Below are 6,000 nucleotides of genomic sequence, written 5' to 3' on the forward strand. Positions count from 1 at the left end.
TAAGAGTTTCCCCCACCAGACCTACTCCATATTCTTTGCAGATATCTCTGGTGATAGATCTATTCTGGAAATAGGCCCTTCATCAAAATTCATTTAGGCAGTTAGGGGGAAGGTCAGAGTTTCTGCCTGAGTCTTTTGGGCCTTGTTTTTAACCAGAAATACTTCGCTCCATAGACAGACATTTTGGGTTGGCACATTTTGCACCCTACAGGGGTCTTTTTATAAATACAAAGTCAGGAGCCTTAGCTACTTTCGGTGGCAGTGCCTTCCTCTAAAGTTAGATTTACTCAGCCTTGGTGCTCAGTCCCACCACACTGTCCTTCTGCCTCTCTCACTGGCCACATTGGGAGCAGTTTATGGGAAGAGGTGGTGACATCAATTCTGCATCCCCCATGGTCCTTGCACACACCTTTGAGGTGACTATTTACCCTGAGTCCAGAATTTTGTTGGGTGCTTTCATAGTTTGAGTTGTAATCATCATCATAATTCCGTGAAATGTATGTTATATCCTCATTATACACAGAAGAAAATCAAGGCTTAAAATCTAAGATAATTTAGTATGTGTAGGTCCTCACTCTTTTTTATTTTTTAACTGAATGGAAATGAATTTAATTGTATATTATTATATAAAACATCTCAAACTCACTTTGCACTGAAAAATCTTAGAACAAATAAATAAACAAAAAGGTTAAGCAAGGTCTATGTTCAGCTGAGCAAAGCCTTTGTGAAAACCTAGCCAAATGATGACTTCCTTAGTAGGCTTTGCCAATTCCTATCAATACTCGACAGAGAGGAGTTTAAGTAGCTGCTTAAATACCAATTACTTAGAAATGGAAAACAGACAAGGGGAACAAGGCAAACACCCTGTTTAACTTACCAGAACACAGAGAAGCCTTCACTACTCAAGGCAGAGACTGGAATAGTCGCCCCAGGTCGCACAGGGCTCCAGTGCAAATTGGCACACAGCCAGGGGAACGCGAGCCGCTGGGCAGGAAATCAGCTCCTGCCACTCCAGTTGTTTCTTCGCTTCTTCCTAGAGATGAAGCTTCCCTCCAAAACATGGGGCCATGTGGTGGATTTCTTCAACCTCCTGTGCTCAAGGACAGGAGACAGACATTTTAGAGAAGTGGACCCCTGATACAGGACCATGCATCCTGCTATGTTCTCACAATTTAGAAGCAGCGCTAGTTTCATGGAGGTGAGGCACATGTACGGCCCTGTGCTCAGGGGGATCCATGATGGGTGTTTAATGTTTGCCTGTGGCTGTACTGAAATTGTTAAAGATTTTAGCTCTGAACTTGTGTGTTTTATTAGTGAGGTCTAGTGGGATGTAGGGGGGAAAGATAATTTTCTGTCTTCCCCTCTAAGTTCCTGGCTGTGAACCCCTTTTAATGAAAGATAGATTAATAGGAGAAAAACAAACATAAAAACCCCAGAAGTTTAGTTACATGTATAATTCCTGTATACGTGGGAGAGACCTAGCAAAACTGAGAAACTGTGCAGAATGACCCAAGCCGTCACCTTAAATACCATCTCCAGCTAAAGACAAGAAGATGCTGACAGAGGAAGCCTGCTATGGAAGATTACCAGGCAAAGCACAGTAAACAAGGGTAGGGTTGTTATGAGGAGTTAAGTCAGTTGTCTTCTCCACTGTAAGAATTTCTAGAGATCTAGTCACCCTCCTCTTCCTGTTATAGAGAGGGACACCCCCTGACAAATGGAGATTTCCCTTATAAATGTAAGTTTCCCTTACAAAAGGGTAACTTCTACTTGGTTTTCAGAGCTTCTCCTGCGTTTGCTCTTTCTTAAAAACAATCAGCTCAAGATAATCCTTACACCATAGAGCCATATTTGGGGGGGGGGCAAAATCTGCTCTCCTTCAGGGACAAGGGGCAGACTTCTTGCTACCCCTCTCTAGATAGTGCTCCCAGCGTCCTTCGAGCACAGAATCCTGGTCCCATGGTGTGGTGGAGTTAAGCAAGACTCATGGCAAGTACGAAGTAAGCATTTTACATCTATGATTAATTGGGGTGGTGACAGCTCCAAGAAGCCACACTTTTCATTCAAACCCAAACTTGCAGAAAGAAACAGTGATGTTCTAAGAAAACTGAGTGACTAAGAAACTCAATTGTATTCTTTCTTCTTCATGTGACTTCCCTGTGTCAGCCAACCACCTAAGCTGAAATGATGACTTAGAAGGAAAGGGTAACCCATAGTTCTTTACCTTTTCGTTTTTTTTCTCACTAATCAGTAAACCACAGGTACAGAGTTTCAGTAGAATGTGTACATATCAAATCCAATAAAACCTGTTGAGTTTATTTTGTGCAGTAATTACTTTGTCCTGCTGAGAATGAAATACCTGGGCATGTACGAGCTATAAAATATGTTTTGTAATTTAATGCTTCCACACATGAGTTAAATACTCTTATATTTGCATTTAAAACTAATTGTACAATATAAAGGTAAACATACAATTCATGCTAATCATTTAAACTTTTATTCATTTATTTTTTTACTTAGAGTGACATTGACTAGCAAGTGCAAAATCACCATGACAAGTCAAGAAAGTGACCATGGAAGAAATTTAAAAGCTTTATAACTGAGTATCTTTAACAAAATTGTTTCCCTGCTTTTTGAACAAGGGACCCTGCAGTTTCATTTTTTCCTGGATTTCACAATAATGTAGTCATCTCTGTTTAAACAGGTTAAGTAGATAGTAATTCTTCCCAAAATTGTCAACAATCCAAATGGAGAATAATTAAGTGAACAGATCATTTTAGTACACTGCGGTGAGTTCAGTGATAATTTTACAGAGAAAACTACAAGAGCACACATTGTAACTAAGGAATCGTGCAGATTTCCTGATACAGATGGTTCCAGGTCTGAGTCTTGAGTCCTAAATTATTTATAGAATTTTAGGATTTATCCAGGTAAAAAGTTGTAGTGTTGGGAAGAGGTACGTGGAAAAAAACATCCTGTGTAAATGAACCTAAGGCATTAACAAAGCATAGTGATGAGGAGAAAAGAAAAGATATTTATAGGACACCATAGTAACAAGTATAATCTTTATTCTTGGTCAGATCATCTGCTAACATCAGTCAAGGTGCTATTTCCTTCTCTACACCTTTCAATTGGTGGTACTGCTATCAAGGAAGATTCCTGATGTGCAGCTGTTCATTGCATCAGCATCTGTTCGTGCTCTTCCTCCTGTCCCCTTGGCACTATTTCTGATTCCAGCTGCAGCTGAGGACTGTTTAAAAAAAAAAAAAATTCAGTCAAGTAAATCTGAAGATCTGCTTGGCTTTATTCAACAATCCATGAATGGTTCAGGCACTATCACGTCTCGCACTAGAAGGACACTCAGAGGGGTTGTGCGAAATAGAAGGTTTTATAGGAAGAAGGGTGGGACAAAGGAGCTCTTAGCAAAATTAAAGAAGGGGTAATTCTCTGCCAGGTCATCGTTTTGTGGGGGAGGGAAGGGCAAGGGTTCTTTCATGCTGATTGCCTCTTCTTCCTCTGGGGGCGTGGAGAGAGCCCACTGTGACAGATTACCTCCTTGATGCTGACCAGAAAATCCCAAACTGGTTGATTAAGATTACATTTATGACAAAGATCAAAACTGTAAGTAAGTCAGGTATTAAATCTAGATATGGTATCATGGAGTTTAGCACAAGTGATGTCATTTTGGGCCTGCGGTTTTTCTCTTTAAAAAGACACAGTTCCTCGTAGGCGTGGCCTCACTTGATGCTGCCTGCTTCCGGCTTCTTAGTCTGTTGCAGTAACAAAATGGCGTAGACTGTGTGGTTTATAAATAGCAGACCTTCATTTCTCACAGTCATGGCGCCTGGGAAGCCCAAGTTCAAGGCGCCAGCAGATTAGGTATCTGGTATAAAGGCCCACTTTTGGGTTCATAGATTGCTGTCTTCTCACTGCATCCTCACCTGGCAGAAGGGTCGAGAGAACCCTTTGGGGTCTCTCTTATAAGGGTACTGATCACTTCCCAAAGACCTCACCTTCAAACACTGTCACATTGGGCATTAGGATTTAACAGGTAAATCTGGGGGCTCACAAACATTCAGTCCATAGTAAGGCTTCACTTATCCTAAGCGTTTTCCCTTGCCACAGAATCTTCTGATGCCATGGATGCAGTGCGATTTTGGACAACCTGGATCTATGCCTGGCATGGAAATATGTGGCAGATAACATCATCAGAGCAACCCTAAATCAATGAGGATGGATAAATGCTCCTCACTCCTGTCCTCGGGGTGAGAGATGCTGTACAATCCTCAGGAGGTCCCTGTGGGAAAGAGCCCCCATGCACCTTGGCGGCAACCTTCCTAACACCCCCAAACTGATTTTCCTTCCTTACCCCTGCCGCTCTCCCAGGGCTGTCTTTCCTGCTTCTTGAAGTCTTCCAATAAAACTGTCTGTTCACTTGTCCCTATTTTAGGTTCTCCTTTGGAAAACTCCAAATTTTGAACACTTTTTTTTTATTGTCCTTCTTAAATTAATTCTCAAAGATTTTTATATGTTAGCAGGTATAATGTTAACTGAAAGTTATCATTTTCATGTTTCCTGTTTCTCTGATACAGCTCTGCATAGTTTTATTGGTAATGGGCATTCTTGTTTGTTCCTGAATTTAATATAAATATTTACATTCTTTCATTATGAATAACGACGTTTGCTACAGATTTCTGACAGATTCTTTAATAGGGAGCACATTTAAATTTTATCAAAAACTTTCTCATTTTTTTCTTTTTCCATTAATCATTTTCATCCTTCGTTTCATAATATGTTCTTGCCATATGGCTCCACAGGCTTCACACGTTCTCCATTTAGTCCAGCTTGGCTTTGGCTCTACGTGGAGCCACCCAGACCCTTCCTGCGTGCATCCCTCATGGTTCACCCTGCAAGTGCACGTGTGCTCACAACACCTGCACCCACAGATCTCTATTTGCTTATGGCTTTGATTCATGTTCTCTCATCTCAGGCTATCACCAAACAGCAGAAACAATTTAGACAACAGTTCCAAATGTGAAGCTATTCTGCTCTAGGGCCACAGTGGCTCCCTCTGTTCTCTGACACTATATTGTCTATGCTTTGACCTTCTGGCGTCTCTCTAAATCTTAGCGTGAGGTTGGCTTCCTCACCCTTACTTGACCAGGGATGGACTTGCCTGTTTCCTCATCCTTACAGGCTAAGACTCCTTGTTCCCCATCTTCTGTGTACCCCTGCTTTTCAGACAACCTTATAGCACAATCTCTAGTTTTGATTTTGGAGGACGTCCTCAGCATTCTACAAGCCCCTACACTAAAAACCTTAGAATGATCTTTAACTCTTCCTTTGTTCTTCAAATCTGACACTACCATTTGTTAGCAATTCTACTTAAAAAATCTATCATAGACATAGTCTTCGTTCTTTATTCTTACCCGACCTGACTAGTCCAGGCCCTGATCACCGCTCACTCAGAGAGAAGAGACACCACACATTTCTTATCTACCCACACTATCTTCTCCCGGTGGTTTCCCCACAGTGCCCTGTATCACCCAACCTCATCTTTGCTCAGACATTTCCATTCACTCTCCAAGGTCAACTGGATAAATTCCAAACCACTCCCCGCAGCATAAGAGATTCCTTACGAATCTTTCTGTATACCCAGCTACAAATTTTGCCACTTTTATTACATATTAGAACATGTGAAGCATTTAAGTATAAGATGGTTTGACATTTCATTTGAAGTTGTAACTAGTCAGTAAAATCATTACATAGACATCATGATCCTGTAGCCCATCTTCAATTATCCTGTTAAAGTGTCTTAAGAGGAAATGATTACAGAATTCCAGATGTCCATTGAACACGCCAGAGTTAACTAAATAATAAAAATGTATGTGAAATACCTGCCATTTTTTTTGTTTCCTTCTTTGTCATTTTTTACCTTTCAATTTGGACACTTTGAATTATGTAAAATAATTCACAACATTTTCCCCACCATATCAATCA

The sequence above is a fragment of the Phocoena sinus genome, chromosome 17, assembly GCF_008692025.1.
Source record: "Phocoena sinus isolate mPhoSin1 chromosome 17, mPhoSin1.pri, whole genome shotgun sequence".
NCBI lineage: Eukaryota > Metazoa > Chordata > Mammalia > Artiodactyla > Phocoenidae > Phocoena > Phocoena sinus.